The sequence below is a fragment of the Trichechus manatus genome, unplaced genomic scaffold (assembly GCF_000243295.1).
Source record: "Trichechus manatus latirostris isolate Lorelei unplaced genomic scaffold, TriManLat1.0 scaffold00104, whole genome shotgun sequence".
Lineage (NCBI taxonomy): Eukaryota > Metazoa > Chordata > Mammalia > Sirenia > Trichechidae > Trichechus > Trichechus manatus.
Genome location: NW_004444040.1, coordinates 1,400,032 through 1,409,094, shown reverse-complemented (window position 1 = coordinate 1,409,094; position 9,063 = coordinate 1,400,032). Strand labels below are relative to the sequence as shown.

Genomic DNA, 9,063 nt, shown 5'->3' with positions numbered 1-9,063 from the left:
CTTAAGTGAGAATAACAGCACAATTGGAAGAGCATAGTCAATGTCACTGAACTGTGCATGTAGAAATTTTTGAAATGGTGTATCTTTGGCTACGTGTATTTTCACCAAAAGAAAAGGTTGAGAAGTTAGAGGGTTGACATGTTGTGGGGTTGTTAACCAATGTCATAAAACAATATGTGTATTGCTGTTTCATAAGAAACTATCTGTTCTGTAAGCCTTCATCTGAAGTACAAAAAAAAAAGATACAGGGCTTCTTTTGGGGGGCTAAAATTGTTCTAAAAATGACTGTGGTGATGATTATACTAAAAGCACCGAACTGCACACTTTATGTCAGTTAATTACATGGTATATGAATTATCTCAATAAAGCTATTTAAAAAATGACACAAATGTTCATAGCACCATTATTCATAACAGCCAAAAAGTGGAAACAACCTGAATGTTTATCTGTCCATCAACTGATGAATGAATAAACAAAATGTGGTATATCCATATAATGGAACATTATTCAGCCATAAAAAGGAACAAAGTACTGACGCATGCTACAACATGGATGAAACCCAAAAACACAGAGACAGACACACAGGGAGTATACCATGTGACTAGGTAAAAAACAAAAATTAAAAAAAAAAGCCAGTTACAAAAGGCCATATATTGTATGTTTCCATTCATATGAAATGTCCGTAATAGGGACATCTATAGAAAAAGAAGATTAGTGGTTGCCAGGGATTGGAAGGGGTGCTCAATGCGGAGTCAATGCTCATGGGTAGGTACAGAGTTTCTTTTTGGGGTGATGAAACTGTTCTGAAATTAGACAATAATCATGGTTGAACAATTCTGTGACTATACTGGATTATACAGGGTGAATTTTATGGTATGTGAATTAAATCTCAATAAACTGTTACTTTAAAAAAAATGAGGAAAATGCCCTCCCATACTACATTTCTAAGAAAAAAGGCAGTTACTTTCTCATTTACTGTTAAAATAGCACCCCTACTTGAAGGGACACGTTAAGAATATTAATTTTCAAACTATATTTGCTAGGTAGTCACTTATCAAGGAGTCCTGGTGGCGCAGTGATTAAAGCACTAAGCTGCTAACCGAAAGGTCAGCGGTTTGAACCCACCAGCTACTCCGCAGGAGGAAGATGTGGCAGTCAGCTTCTGTAAAGATTGACAGCCTTGGAAACCCTATGGAGCAGTTCTCCTCTGTCCTTTAGGGTCAACTATGAGTCGGAATTGACTCAATGGCAACAGGTTTTAGTCACTTTTCATCACAGAAAAAGTCAGCATTCTTTTTTTTTTTATAAAAGAATTTTACTACAAAAACTCTACACAGATAACCAACAAATAACAATGTGCCTCAATAGCTTGCCCATGAAAAGCCAGTGAATGAATATCATCCTTTTATTAAGTCAAAGTAGCTGTTCTGTCAGTAGTTTACATTTAGATAATTTTTCCATACAGAAAGTTCTTACTAAGGTATTTACTATTAAGAATGTCTTCTCCAGTACAACTATCCGCCAGTATCTCATACAAGAAGTGGTTCTTCATGGTTTTAATTACTAAAAGAGAATTTAGCAAATACTGAGACATGCAAAAAGCTTCTGTACCTTTATAACTAGATAACAAACCTCCCATACTGCAAAATTTCAAAAATGTTCTAACATACCATGTTTGAATCTTCAGCAATGTTTTCTGTGCATCTTCCAATAGTATTTGCTGACAAAGGAATGTGTTTGAGTTTCCTGACATATTATTTTCCATATATTATATCAGCCTTTTTTTTTTATTGTCACAGGAAGAACCTGCCAATGGTATGTGCCTTTTTGTCTTGTACAAAGACAAGAAACCTCAAAATATAAACTGTAATCACTGAGGTTTGCAAAACTGCAGAAAGCATTTAATTAAATAGCCCATGACTTTAAACGTCATTGAAAAGAAAATTTAGAGGTTCTCTTTATGTTCCAGATGCTTAGTTTTCAAATGTCTTGGTACTGATGATAGCCTCGTATTTCATTACTTAATATCTCAAGGTTCTATACACTCTTCAAGCAAGATTCCTATTAATGACAGAGAATGTAAATCTATGTTTCAAACAGGCTTCTTGACACTTTCCAATTTAGTAAGAGCTGACTTATTTAATCTGATTTGATAGCGTGCATACCAGGAGTTGGACAAAGGTCAACTTTGCCGTTTTGTTTGTTTGCTTGTGCTTACATTATTAGTATTTTCTTCAATTATTGGTTTCTTTGCAGGAATCATTTTAAGCCACTTGTCCAGTCTGTGAAGGTTAGTTTAATGAAAACTGGATAATATAATCTGTTATCAATATGCTGCAATATGCTGAAAGCAAATGTATTAACAAGGCTCTGCTCACTATAGAACTCCCTCTATTCCTTCAGGATACACAAAGTTCTATCGGTAAAACGTGACTGTTTGACCTACGAACCCAAGACACCAGCAACAATCCTAAATTAAATGTTTTATCTTCTTTTTTGCAGATAAAAATTAAAAAAAGAAACTCTAATATTTTCTTGAGGCATCCCAGTGAACTGTCTTACATATTCCACCCTGAAAATTCCTGCTCTAGACTGCAGTCCAGTGAACTTTTTACAACTGCTAATCAGATCAGTTCATTCTCCTGCTTAAGATCCTTCAGTGGCTTAGCTCTGCCTTTGGAAAAAAGTCCAAAATCCTTGCATGCCTTACAGGACCCTCAATTCTGGCCCCTGCCTCTCTCTAATTCAGTGGATCTCAGTCTTGGCTGCACATTAGAATCACTTTGGGAGTTTAAAATTATACATTCTCAGGCCCCACCCCAGACCAATTAAATCAAAATATCTGGGGGTGGACAATGACCGCCCTGACAGGGAACCCAACAGAAGAGTCCCGGATGGAGCAGGAGAAAGGTGGGGTGCAGAACTCAAATTCTAGTAAGACCACCAGACTTAATGGTCTGACTGAGACTGGAGGAACCCCGGAAAGCATGGCCCCTGGATTCTCTATTAGCCCAGAACTGAAACAATTTCTGAGGCCAACTCTTCAGACAGGGATGGGACTGGACTGTGGGACATAAAGTGATACTCATGAGTGTGCCTCTTAGCTCAAGTAGATACAAGAGACGAAACAGGCAGCTTCTGTCCGGAGGTGAGATGAGCAGGCAGAGTGTGTTAGGAGCTGGCTGAGTGGACATGGGGAATCAGGGAGGAAAGGAGGAGTGTGCTGTCACAGTATGGGGAGAGCAATTAGGGTCACATAACAATGTATGTATAAATTTCTGTATGAAAAATAAAATAAATAAATAATTTTAAAAAACAAAGTATCTAGGGGTGGGGCATTTGCACCCTGAGTACTTTCTCAGGTGAATCTAAAGTACAGCCAGGGTGGAGAACTACTGCTGTAGTGTCACTGTAAGCCATCCAGCCCTTCCTGCTCACCATGGTTAGCCAGCTTCTGGTGCTCAATAAGTTCTCAGTAAGGCCTTGCACACCAAGTGTGATCCACCCACCAGCAGCATCTGCCTCATCCCGGAGCTAGTTAGTAATGCAGAATCCCAAGCCCCACCCCAGATCTACTGAATCTGGACTTGGCATTTTAACAAGATCCCCAGATGGTTCATGTGCACATTCAAGTTAGAGAAGCACCTTAGGTACCAAACCCCTTCCCAGCTCAGGGCCTTTGCAAATGCTGTTTAACTGCAACTCTTATTTAATTGCCTACCTTCTCTAACCCTCTCGTGACACTCTACTCTTCCCCTTTGGTCACATCCATCACATCTGTAATTACCATAAGGTGATTAATGTCTGCCTACTCCCCTAACCTGTAAGTATCATAGGACAGATATCACATCCATGTTACTCTGTGGGGTAGCCCCAGCTCCTGGCACAATGGCAGGTATTTTGAACTGAACTGTATCTAACCTTATTATATTTCATACTGATGATCCTATCCTAAACTTCTACAACACTTCCATCTCACCAACCATGTCTTTCTTCAACCACAAGCTGTCTTTAGCTACATAACTCTTGGATGTGGTATGTTTCACAGTGTGGTACTTATTTCCAACTCTAAATGAGCTACTAGTCTTTTCTAAAGAAAAGTAAATTAAGCCTAATTTCAAAGTACCACTACATTTCTTTTAAATTAATAATCAGATAATCAAATGCTAGGTTTTATTTGTTTTTTGTTTGTAAGCTGGTTGTAGGGAAATAGGGCCACACAAATTGCTGACTGCACTGTAAACTATTCAACCTTTCCACATAGCAATCCAGCACTGAAACTTTACTCTCTGACTCAAGTGAGCCCACTTTAGGGGTAAGAAGAGTCCAAGAAAATAATCGAAAAAAAAAGTATTTCAATAAGGGTGCTCAGGTTTATAAAATTTCCATTTATAACAGTAAAAATTAAAAAAAAAAAAAGACTACAAACTACAGTTGTCAGTTTGGAATATTATAGAAAAAACAAAACCCGTTTTCATCCAGTTGATTCCAACTCATAACAACCCTACAGAACAGGACAGAACCGTGCCATGGCGTTTCCAAGGCTGTAAATTTTCACAGGAGCAGACTGCCACATCTTTCTTCTGCCCAGGAGCTGGTGGGCTCAAACCACTGACCTTTGGGTTAACAGCCAAGTACCCAACCACTGCACCACCAAGGCTCTTTATGGAATACTATATAGTGATTTAAAATACCAAAGATACACACGTGAGTAAAAATGGAACATATAATGTTATTCAAGAATACAAAAATCATATTCCATACATACTGATTGCAAGGATAAAAATCTATGCCTGACACAGAATGGATGTGAATTTAGAGTAATGTAAGTATGGTTTTACATATAATGGATTCTTCCTTCCATAGAGAATATATTAAAATAAATTTTAATGTTGGGTTAGTTGTGGGTTTGCTGCTGAGTTTTATTAAATTAGAGCAGAACTGCCCCATAGGGTTTCCAAGGCTGTAAATCTTTTCGGAAGCAGACTGCCGCATCTTTCTCCGGCTGAGCAGCTGGTGGCTTCAAACTACCGACCTTTCGGTTAGGAGCCCAGTGTTTAATCAGTGCGCCACCAGAGTTATATTACTGCTATTTATATTGTTGCACTCAGGCTCACACACACACACAAAATATTTCTTCAGCTTTGGCATTTGGAAACATTAGTTACTGCACAAGATTCTATATTCAGTCAGCTTCCTGCTTATAACTCAAACTTTATATGCATCTCACTTTTTTCATGTGAAGGTGGACAAAAATAAAAAATAATCCAACAATGTTTACAAACTGACTGAGCTCCTCCAATGAAAGGTGTTGGACAAATACAATCAGAGCAAATATCAGAACTGCTTAAAAAACTACCACCACCGACACTGACCATCTTGCACAAATCACTTTCATTCTTTTGAGCCTCAGTATTTCCCCTATAAATAAAAAAAAAACAGGCTAAAATCACATGAGGGGAGGGACTGGTGAGGGAAAGTAGGCATATGATATCTAAAAAAGCTTCCCAGGCAATCCTGCTGCATACTCTAACGAAGATCCATTAGTCACGCTCACATTTTTGGAGAGAGGATGCTGTTGTTGTTGTTAGGTACCCGAGGTGATTTCAACTCATAATGATCCCAAGTGACAAAGTAGAACTGCCCCTAAAGGGTTTTCGAGGTGGTAATCTTTATGAGAGCAGATTGCCAGGTCTTCTTCCCACAGAGAAGCTGGGTACGTTTCAACCACTAACCTTTCGTTTAGCAGCAGAACACTTACCCATTGCGCCACAGGGCTCCTCTTGGGAGAGGATAAATTGGTACAATCCTCTCGAAGGGGTGGGTGATTTGGCTACATCTCTGAAAATTAAAAACGCACATATCCTTTGACCCAGTAATTCTACTTCTAAAAGTGTTCTGTTCAGGTAAACTTACACATGAACCCGTAACAAGGTATGTTCAAGGACATGCATTGTAACAGTGTAGTAGAAAAACCTGGAAACAACTCATGTTATTTAACCAAAGACTAGTTACAAGCTATGGTATAGTCATACAATGAAATAAATAAAAGAAATGTCAACGAAAAGAATGAACAGCTCTAGATGTACTAATATGGAATGATTTCCCAAATACATTAAGTAAAAAAGAATAAGGTGTGACCATGTGCCATGTATGTACTATGTACCATGAGAGGAAGGGGGTGGATAGGTAGACACATGTTTATAAAGCAACAGTGTCTACATATGGCCACAGAAACTTGAAACTACAGCCACCTCTGGGCAGGAGGTGTGGGAAACAGGAGACATGCGGTCAGGGTAGGAGGAAGACTTACTTCTCTCTATATATTTTACTGCTGGGATTTTTTTCTCATATGCATTTATTAGCTTTTCCTTAAAAAAAAAAAAAAAAGGCAACCCAGTCAAAGTACTCATACAATTGTCTGGCAAGTAGGATGTTATTAATAAATGGTGGCTATTAGTTGAAATTAAAGAAAAAATAACCACTGAGCAGGACTCTCTCTAGGCCTCCCACCGGGTCTAAGAGGCTGTGACTCTGCCTCTGTGAGGCATTGCCACTGCTTCCTAAACCACATGCCCCCAAACGACCTTTTGAAGCCCAGGTCAGTCTCAAGTCCCTGAACTCCTTTAAATTCCTCCAGTGGCTCTCCACTGCCCAAACTCTAACATGGTACATACAGTCTTTCAAACTGACTTTAACCTCATCTCCCACCCTTCTCCCCACCCAATCCAGCAATGCTTAGACTCTCCCTGTTCCCCAAGAACAATGGGTTCCTTCTACCTTCAAGCCTGCTTGTGCTTGTGTTGCCCCTTCATTTCTGAATGCTGTCAACCACACAGACTCCTATGCATCCTTCATGACTCAAAGGCCCTTTCCTAGGAAAGCTTTCCCGGGCAACCCACGGAGAGCGCTCCCTGCACATCCTAGTAGAGGTTTTGGAACTAGACTGCCAGAGTTCAAATACTGACTACTGTCTCATCTGCTCACTGTATGGTCTCAGTTTCCATTCTGATAGAGTAGGAATAAACCCCTATATGACTATTAAAAAGATTAATTCATGGAAAGCATTTATCACACAGCCTGTCACAAGGCAAGTAAAATAACTATTATTACTACATTGTCATAGCACCTGTGATGTAATTATTTGTATCCAGCTGCCACTGCATTAGACTGTGAGCCCTCAGAGGTAAGCATGTGACTCCTTCACTTTTATTTTGTATCCCAAGCACCTAGGCACTACCCCTGGCAAATGGAAGACACATGAACGTACTTAAGTTAGACAGTTGGCTTCTGTGGTTCTGAATTTCACCCAGATGGTAAAATAAGTGGCTAAAAGGTACCCAGTAAACAGCCTCCTGGACCTCATCGTGCTTTACAGTGCCCATATCAGCCTGGCCACTTCAGGTAGGCAGAGGTGAGAGGAGATACTGGGGCTTCTGGTCTTTCAGAAAGTTAAGAGACAGACAAGCAGGTTGGAGGCTGATGGGACATAGGACCTACCAGTTACTACCTACTAACTAATTATGGGGGCTGGGTGGGATGGGCACAGGGAGGTAGGGAATCAGAGGTACTAAAAATCCTGTGTGTGCACTGCAAGCAGGAGTGCAGTAAACACTCAGGGAAGATTCACTTGGGAAATGGATACCTGGAGGTAAACAAAGCCAAGGCACACAGGGATGGGATAGGAAAGGACTTACAAGACAACTGTGAGGAACAATTCTCCCAGCATGAGATATGGAAAGGTGAATAAGACAGTTTCTGCCTGTGGCAGCTGGATACAAATAATTACATCAATTACATCACAAGAAGCTTCTCAAATGAGAAGGGCTTTAAAGGAAAAAGAGGAGCTTGGCAGCTAAAGGTGGGGAGGAGAGGGGATCACAAAAGCAAAAGCACCCCAGCATGTAGGGGCAGTCAAAGGAATTCTGCATGGCTGTGGAAGGGGGTGAGGAGAAGGAAAATTGCACGATTGAGCTAAAAGTAGAAGAGTAAGTTGAGGCAAGACTAACAAGGGCTTTGAATGACCTGCCAAGGCATTCTCAGCTTCATTCAACTCATGGGAAAAGGAAAGCCAAACGAGTTTTTAAGTAAACAAGGGACAGCATCAGATTTGTGTTTTTGAAAGGAGTGGTCAGGCAGGAAGATGTTTGCCGTTTCCCAGTCAGTCCTCCTCTCTCGCCCACCATATTCTGGTTCTCCAGCTGCCTCAACAGCAAGCAGGTGGCAAGTGAAGAGAATCCCCTAGGAGACGTGGCTGGTCCTAGAGCAGGGATCCCTAAACTGGGTAAAAGCTTTTCTGAAGGCATTCACCCTGCTTAGGGAGGTTCTGAACATTCCTCTTTTCCTTTCTTACAGTATCAGCACTGACCTCAAAAAAAAAAAAAAAAATACAAAAAAAAAAAACCCTCAACATCGCGCTTAGTCCTGCCATTATTTTTATCTTTAGAAAAAACTAGGGACTAATTTTTCCCAAAAAAAAAATTCTTTATTTACTAAAAGTAAAAGGGGAGGGGCCTGTATTACCAATTGGCGCATTTTGAATTCTGGGCAGCTCAGAGCCCCCATCTCCCGTCGTAAGCAGCCTCAGCAGTTGGGAGTGGACAGCAATGAGAGGAGCGTGGGAGAGGGACGAGGGGTGGGCTTTAAGGGAAAGAAAACCTGGTCGCCGCAAAGGCAAATTTTTCTCATCCAGGAGTTTCCCTCTTTCTTCCCAGTAAATGTACCTGAGCAAATTCTGTTTTCACGGTTCCATGTTTCTTCTTTCAGAATGAACTATGGCAGCGCCTGGCCTGGCCCCCAGAGGACGCACGCAAAGTTCCTGGGCAGTCGAGAGGGGTCGGCGCCCCGTCCAGCACGTTTCCGGGGACCCCCCCTCCCCCACGGGCCGCAAAGGATGCGGGAGCGGATTTGGAAAGCACGGTGGTTTCTACGGGGAACAAGGGATTTGGGCTCCGGTCGGGGACCCCTCCCTCCCGCTCCCGGAGCCGCCCCCACTGCCCATGCCCACCCCGAGGCGGCGGCCGCGAACACTCACCGAGTCCGGCGCTGGGCGGGACCGCTGGG

The 9,063-nt window shown here is 41.4% G+C and overlaps 1 protein-coding gene across 3 annotated transcripts in view; it reads right to left on the bottom strand.

Annotated features, from left to right (window-relative positions):
- PTPRA (protein tyrosine phosphatase receptor type A) overlaps positions 1-9,063 on the bottom strand; it is a 167,372-nt gene extending 158,309 nt beyond the window's left edge. For all 3 annotated transcript variants that reach the window (XM_023737505.1, XM_023737507.1, XM_023737508.1), the window contains exon 1: positions 9,035-9,063. The gene's annotated coding sequence lies outside the window, so the exon portion shown is untranslated. The remainder of the gene's footprint in view (positions 1-9,034) is intronic.